The sequence below is a fragment of the Dioscorea cayenensis genome, unplaced genomic scaffold, assembly GCF_009730915.1.
Source record: "Dioscorea cayenensis subsp. rotundata cultivar TDr96_F1 unplaced genomic scaffold, TDr96_F1_v2_PseudoChromosome.rev07_lg8_w22 25.fasta BLBR01000770.1, whole genome shotgun sequence".
NCBI classification, from domain to species: Eukaryota; Viridiplantae; Streptophyta; class Magnoliopsida; order Dioscoreales; family Dioscoreaceae; genus Dioscorea; species Dioscorea cayenensis.
The window spans coordinates 277,834-285,734 of NW_024087161.1; the positions used below are offsets into that span (position 1 = coordinate 277,834).

Here is a 7,901-nt window from a genome sequence, read left to right on the forward strand (position 1 = left end):
AAAAATTGTCCTAAACTCAAGAATACAATCATTGCAACTAAGGTGAACCGCCATTGGCTATGTGAGCATGTATATCAATCAAAATTAATATAAAAGAGGTGTGTGCACTATGAAACTCCACCCCCCCAAACTTAAGTTGTACATTGTCCCCAATGTACACATGCAATCTCACTCGTAATGTATATCAATGAAGAATAAATGTTGGAGAAGCAATCAAAACAATACTTCCCTGACTCCTAGTGTTGCATTTGATGGAGTTAAATCTTTGGGAGTGATGTTCCAACGGGTTGTGAAGCACACACGGCCAAGTGCTAAAGCACCATTTGTCATGCCCATGACAAAGTCTCAATTCCCATGATGACAAGGCCATCTGAACGCATACATGAGGGGGTTCAGTGAAGCTCAATGAAACAAAAACAACAACTTGAGTATATAAAAAATAAAGCAATGAATACAACTCGAGACAATAAAACAAAAATAAACTTCAGAAGGAAAGTCCTTTCTGAGTATACAAGTCCAAAATAAAATGTACAAGAAATAAGATGAAAGAAAATAAATCAAGTGTCAGTGTCATCAGGTATCTGCTCCGTTGCTGATGCTAGTAGTAGATCAAAGGGTGCCGGTGGAATTGGTGATGGTGGGTGATGCTGATGCTGGAGGGGCCGGAGATCTGCCAATCAGTAACTGATGTAACACATCAAAACGGGCCACTATCTTGGTATACTATGCTGACTGTATCGCCCAAATCTTGATGATCTCAGACCATAATATATTCACAGTGCTCTCGAGCCTCTCAATACGATATAGGCTCCTGAAAGGGTACTCGAGCGCCTTGATGTCTCGGTCGCCGTCAGTGTGAAATCCCCTCCACCCTCGGTACTCTCAGTGCTAGATGTGGCCAAAATAAAAATTCCAAGCCCATATCTGCGCAATAATCCCATCATCTTGAGAGTATCTAGTCCAAGTGGAGAAGGAATAACTGTCTTATCGGCATCCCGAATGGCATCCACGATACCCATCCCCTGAATAAGTCTAGTGATGTAGGGACCAGCAAATAATACTCCCACATTCCCATGTTGGCCCTGGTGTCGCAGAAAGTCAGCCACAACATACTCCAGGTGAATTAGCACGGTCCGGATCATGGAATACAAATAAAGTAACCCCTGCCGGCTTAAAAATCTTGTGTGGTAACCCTGGCCATCTATAGATATGCTAAGGACGGGGAATAAATACATGTAGCTCAGTCGGGACAAACATGATGCTTTGGACATTCCCGCTTCATACTATCCCTGTCTGTACAAAGCTTGGTAAGCTTGCTGTGAGGTGAAGATGTCAGGGAAATCTGTCAGCAAGTATCCATACTCTTCGGTACCTGTGTATGTCTCATCATACAAGCCCATACAAACTGAAAACTCAGTGACACTCATGGTAAAATGATGTCCAAACGCTCTGAACTGTATGACATATCTCCCATATGCCTGCCCGAACTCAAAAGATGCCAGTACTTCTAGTGTCAATGTGCGAACAACTGGCTCTCGTATCGATAATACTCTCCTCCAACTTTTGATAAGTGCTTGTGTGATAAGAATACGAAGTGTTCTTTCCTTATGATGACCATTTCTTTTATCGAGTTTTAACGCTAATATGTGTGTATTTATATTACTTTTGTGCAGATAGGGTTGTGAGGCCGAATATTAGAGAAAGAACCCAATGTGGATCACAAATGCACTATTTGGAAGAAATCTTAAGAATGTTCAAACGCGAAAACATAAGTAGGGTTTGAAATGCGGGAATGTGTGCCAAACTCCTTGTATTCAAGTTAGCACAACGATTTGGAGGGGCACAAGGGTAGTCACATTCAAGCATTCTGGTTTGTGCATATGTATAGCAAGATCTCCACCAACATGTCTGTTATTGAATAAGCAAAGCGATCTATGACGTAAACGTGTGCCTGTTTATGTTACCTCAATAAAAGCATGGATTCGGGAGTGGTTCGGGCCGGTACTGCAGCAGGACACTATAGTAAATACTGTAGCAAACATTGCAGCATGTATTGTTCACAGCCGGCCGAAGAAAGATGAAAATAGAGAATCCACACGGACATGTGGAAACTCCACACGCCCGTGCGAGAAATCTACAAGGACGCTCACATCGGCGTGTGGATTCCCGATTATGGCCCCATTTAAGGCCGATTTCAGCCCCAATTTCAGAAGGCTTTTCTCCATCTTTTCCCCAACTTGAGAGAGGATGGCGGCTAGGGTTTTGAGAACTATTGGCTAGGGATTGGGAAAGGTTCTACGACACTGACATCACGCTCCGTTTGGAACAATGTTAGTGGGAAAGATTTCGTCGGCTCTGCACAAGACCATTGCCATAACTATCAATGGGGTTTTCTATCGATTATTTGCTATTACATTTGATTTCATTGATTGTAATTAGCTCCATGGAGAGCTAAACCCCCTAGTGGGTACTTGGGTATTTGTGAACCCTAGGATGTATTCTTTTCATTAAATCTCTTTATTATGCTTTCAATTAATTTATTTTTATTTTGAGTTCCAATATTGAATGCTTTATTGTATGAATACTAACTTAGAGTGACACTAGGGTTGGGAATTCTTGTCAGTAACCCTTGTGAGTGAGTGACACACCACTAGAGTTAGACAGAGATAGATTGGATAGGGTTGAGAGGGTGAGTGGAGAGGTAGCGGAGCGTCCCCTTTCCCCTTCAGTGTGATTTATTCTACCTCCATTTCCTCAAGTTCTTTGTGGTCATAGTAGAGTGAATGGGCTAAAGGATGAACTTACACAGGGACTTAGTTGCGGGTGCAATGGAGTGAATCGTTGAAGTGATTTTAGCACCTACGGCTTAATTGTGGCTAGGGACCTTCCACCTGGACCAAAAGGTTAGGTCTACATCTAGGAAGAGGATTTATCACTTGGAATCCCTAGAACTCATTGTAATCCTATACGAGTGTGAGGTTGAGAGGTTATTCAATTCCTCCTTAGGGATATGTATAGATTTAGGCATGTTTGACCTTAGATTTGGTACCATGTATTTAAGGATCTCCACCACTCATTATTGCATTAGTTAGAAAGTATAATAGAGGGTTCTTGCACTTGAAACGATTGTCTTAGGAAGAATAATATTCGGGTACCCCATTTAAATCGATTGCCTTACCTTCTCCTTTACTTGTGCCCTCTTTCTTGTTCTTTTACTTTTGTGTTATTTCACATCTTGTCACACATATCACTATTCATGTTTCACTTAGTTAAGAAACAATTTAAGTGTTTTTATTCCCTACTCCATTTGGATACTATACCCCACTCATCTGGGATTTTATTACTTCGACAAATCCGTGCACTTGCGGGACATACAAAAGGGGTGTTTTTCAAGTTTTTGGCGACGTTGCCGTTGAGTTGGCGTTTAGAGATACATTGCACTTTGTTTTCTGAGCTATTCATTCATTCATTCTAGTTCATTTCTTCTTATTCTATCTTCATTTTGATTTCTTTTTCTTTTTTTTCGGTGCAGCTCCAGGTTATGACCTGAGGAAACCCCTCAATATTGATTGAAGGAGACCCTGAGCTTGAACGTACACTTAGAAGAAAAGGGAAAGAACCTGTGCAAGAATCGTCTAATCTAGCTGATTTGGTGTAGAAGAATCTGAAAACATGGCAGAACAAAATGAGCAATAGTGGACATAATCCAATTATGCTAGACCTTCAATATTGGGGACATAATCGAATATTGTGTATCCCCAAATTACAGCTCAGAACTTTGAACTAAAGCCAGCATTCATCCACATGTTGCAATAATCCGCACAGTTCAATGGTTTGGCCGATGAGGATCCAAACAGTCATATAGAGAACTTTCTCGATATGTGTGATATGCTTAAGACAAACAGGGTGACGGATGATGCCATCAAGTTGAGAGTCTTCCCATTTTCTTTAAAGGGGAGAGCGAAGCAGTGCCTACACTCATTACCTAGAGCATCGATTACCACATGGAAGGAGATGGTAGAAGCTTTTCTAGACCATTATTTCCCTCTTGAAAAATCTACAAAGCTTAGGGATGAGATCTCGTCCTTTGTACAGTCAGAATTGGAGTCTCTATTTGAGACATGGGAAAGGTTCAATGAGCTCCTGAGAAAGTGCCCGCAACATGGATTCCTGGAGTGGATGATTTATTTAGACCTTTTACAATGGGTTGAATCCGAGTACAAGGCAACTCTTGGATGCGGCAGCAAGAGGTACCTAAGATAGCAAGACCCCCGGTGAGGCCCGTCAATTAATTGAAAAAATGGGGTTAAACAACTACCAATGGAATGCCAGGGAGAAGAAAAAGGTGGCCGGGCTCCGTGAGATAGATGCAGTAACTTCATTGGCGACTCAAGTGGAATCATTGAGTAAGAAGTTAGATCTTCTAACTTCAAATAGAGTGGCGGCCGTGACTACTTGCACTAGGTGTGGTAGAGGACATACTCCCTCCGATTACCCGATCTCTATTGGTGATGCATCTTCGGTTGACAATGTCGATTTTGTGGGTAATGCAATGAGGAACCAAGGGAATCCATATAGCAACACCTACAATCCAGGTTAGAAGAATCATCCCAATTTTTCGTGGAGCAACCAAGGTCCACAAAAGGCCATGGGGCCACCTGGTTTCCAATAACAACAAGCCCACAAACATGGAAAATCGAGTTTTAGGTTTGGAGACTGGAATGACCGATTTGGAGAAGGCCTTGACTAGGTTTATGCAATCATCAGATACAAGGTTTAAATCAGTCAAGGCTACACTTCACAACCACACCGCCTCTATGCACAATCTTGAAAATCAAGTGGGGCAGATTGCGAAGTCTCTATCGAAAAGGCCACAAGGAAGCTTGCCGAGTAATACCGAGACCAATCCTAGAGAGCATGTGAAGGTGATTACTTTGAGAGGTGGTTGTGAGGTTGAAGATAGGTTTCCGAGTGAGAAGCCAAATGAACTTGCACCCGAGGTTATAGAGGTTGAGAAGGGAGAAAGCAAAGAGAAAAAGGTGGCACCTCCACCTTTTAACAAAAGAATCCCTTATCCCTCTAGATTGAAGAATGACCAAGGGGATGAACAATACAAGAAGTTCTTGAGTTTGTTCAAGCAACTCCACATCAATATTCCTTTTGTTAAGGCATTGGCCCAAATGCCTAAGTATGCAAAATTTTTGAAGGACTTGTTGACTAATAAGAGGAAGTTGGAGGAGAGAGCTTCAGTGATCTTAGATGCGTCTTGCTCGGAAGTGTTGCAAAAGAACATGCCAAACAAGAAGAAAGACCTAGGAAGCTTCATCATTCATTGTAACATTGGCAATTTTGGTGAAGAAATGGCATTGGCGGACTCAGGCGCCAGTATCAATGTCATGCCATACATCTTCTTTCAGAAGCTAGGCTTGGGCGAGCCTAGACCCACTTGGATGACTTTGTAATTGACGGATCGAACAGTGAGACATCCGAGGGATACCATCGAAGATCTGCTTGTCAAGGAGAACATGTACATTTTTCCTGTAGACTTTGTAGTGCTAGATGTCGATGAGGATGCGGATGTGCCTTTGATACTTGGGAGACCATTCTTGCAGACGTCCAAGGCATTGATTGACATGGACAGCGGGGAGCTAACATTGAGAATTGGATATGACAAGCTCACATACCACCTTGCTGAAGCCATGTGGTATTCTCTTGATTTCGATGATGCTTTATATTTTCTAGACTTTACTGATGAGATTGTTGATGAATACATGCAGGAAATGTTCAATCCGGACTTGTACAAGGGTTTGTTCGACCAAGAGGTAAAAAATGAAGAAGTTGTGATGCTTGGTTCGACCGAAGAAGTACCATCTACTCCGGGGATCCTAAAGAAGGTACTTCAGAAGATGAACAGGGCGAGGAGACGCCACAAGAAATGCTCCAACGCTATTGGAGACGTGCGTGAACCGAACAAAGTGGATGCACGAATGGCATTTGGTCCCAAGCCCGATAATTCACCTTCTACCTTCAAGAGACTTTGTTCATCATGCTTTCAAGCTATGGGTAAGAGGGCAACCTTCATCTATGAACCCCCGTGAGGTAAGACAAGGTACGTCAAGCTTAATGACATAAAACAAGCGTTTCTTAGGAGGCAACCCAAGTTTTTAGTGTTTTTTGTAGTTTTTAGTTAGTATTTGCATGAATAAGGCTTTAAGTGTTGGTGTCTTGATTCTTAAATGCTTTTGTTGTGATTTTCTTGTAGATATTTTGGTGTTATCATGTGCCTAATCATGTCTGGTGAAGAATCTTTGTTGTTTGAGTGTGTCTTTCGTGTTTTCTCTGGTTAAAATTGTATTGTTAGCATGCTCTGAGTGTATATCTGTGTTCAGGAAATTTCTGCAGAACCTGCAAAGTTTTATAAGTGTCTAGAGAAAACACACGCCCGTGGGGAATGTCCGCATGGCCGCGCGTTTCCGTTCAGAGCTCATCTAGAGATCGCACAGGGGCGTGGACTCGCTCTTGTGAGCGATCTTGTGATTTCCCCACGCCCGTGGGTAATTTCCACATGGGCGTGTGTTTTTTTGCAGAGACTTAGCAAATTGTCCAGAGAGCACACAGGGGCGTGGACTCGCCTCTGTGGGCGAACTTATGACAAACGCACAGGCGTGGATATTTTTTGCAGGCCCATGTGGATCTCTGTAGAAGAGCTCTCTCCATCCCGAGAAGATACATGGGCGTGCGCTGGCCCATGTGAGTTGGGCCTATGAATGTCCACGCCCGTGCGGAACACTTAGCGATTTTTCTCGATTTGACAGAGAAGCCACAGGGGCGTACGCCTACCCCTGTGGGTCGTGGGTATTTTCCGCAAGCCCATGTGGTTGCATTCAAAGAGATTGAGTGTTATTCCGAGAGCACACAGTGGTGTGCGTCTGCCCCTATGAAGCTTTCTTGTGGAGGCCTACGGGCGTTGGTAATTTCCGCATGCCCGTGCACATGTACAAAACGCCAAGAGGCATGAGTTCCTTTTAAAGGATCACTGTTCCCTTCATCCTAACATCCTCAATTCATCTGAGAGCACTCTTGCATAATTGCCTGACCTCGTATTGCCGATTTGGAAGGATTTTTCCTTGGTTTTCAAAACAATTCAAAGTTTTCAATCTCAACTCGTCGGTAAGCCCTATCTTTTGTTTTCTCACCAATTCTTGATTTTAATCGATGAAACTAGTTAATAATGCTTCATTTCTATAATTATAATAATTATGCATGTTTAGAACGAATATGATGAGCATTACTTTTATCAAGTTTTAAAGCTAATATGTGTGTATTTATGTTACTTTCATGCAGATAGGGTTGTGAAGCCGAATATTAGAGAAAGAAGCCAATGTGGACCATAAATGCACCATTTGGTTGAGAAGGTTCAAACTCGAAGACATAAGTCGGGTTCGAAATGCGGGAATGTGTGCCAACCTCCTCGTATTCAAGTTAGAACAATGATTTGGAGGGGTACAAGAGAAGTCACATTCAAGCATTCCGGCTTGTGCATGTATAGCAAGATCTCCACCAATATGTCGATTATTGAAGAAGGAAAGCAATCTAGGACATAAACATGTGCCCATTTATGTTACCTCAATGAAAGCATGGATTCAGAAGTGTTTCGGGGTTGGTACTATAGCAGGGTACTATAGCAAATACTGTAGCAAAACACTACAGCAGGTACTGTTCACAGCTGGCCGAAGAAAGATAAAAACAGAGAATCCATATGGGTGTGTGGAAGAAAGTTAGTGGGAGAGCTTTCGTCAGCACCGATCTGGCGAGATGTATCCTAGGCTGGACAAAGGGACGCTTGGACGAGTAGAGGACTCTCCACAAGACCATCGCCATGACTATCAAGGAAGTTTTCT

At 42.6% G+C, this 7,901-nt stretch overlaps 1 non-coding gene across 1 annotated transcript; it reads right to left on the reverse strand.

Moving 5' to 3' along the window:
* Positions 1-4,062: 4,062 nt before the first annotated feature.
* On the reverse strand, positions 4,063-4,169 carry LOC120254955. Its single transcript, XR_005534835.1, has one exon. It is a non-coding gene; the product is annotated as a small nucleolar RNA R71 (small nucleolar RNA).
* Positions 4,170-7,901: the final 3,732 nt, after the last annotated feature.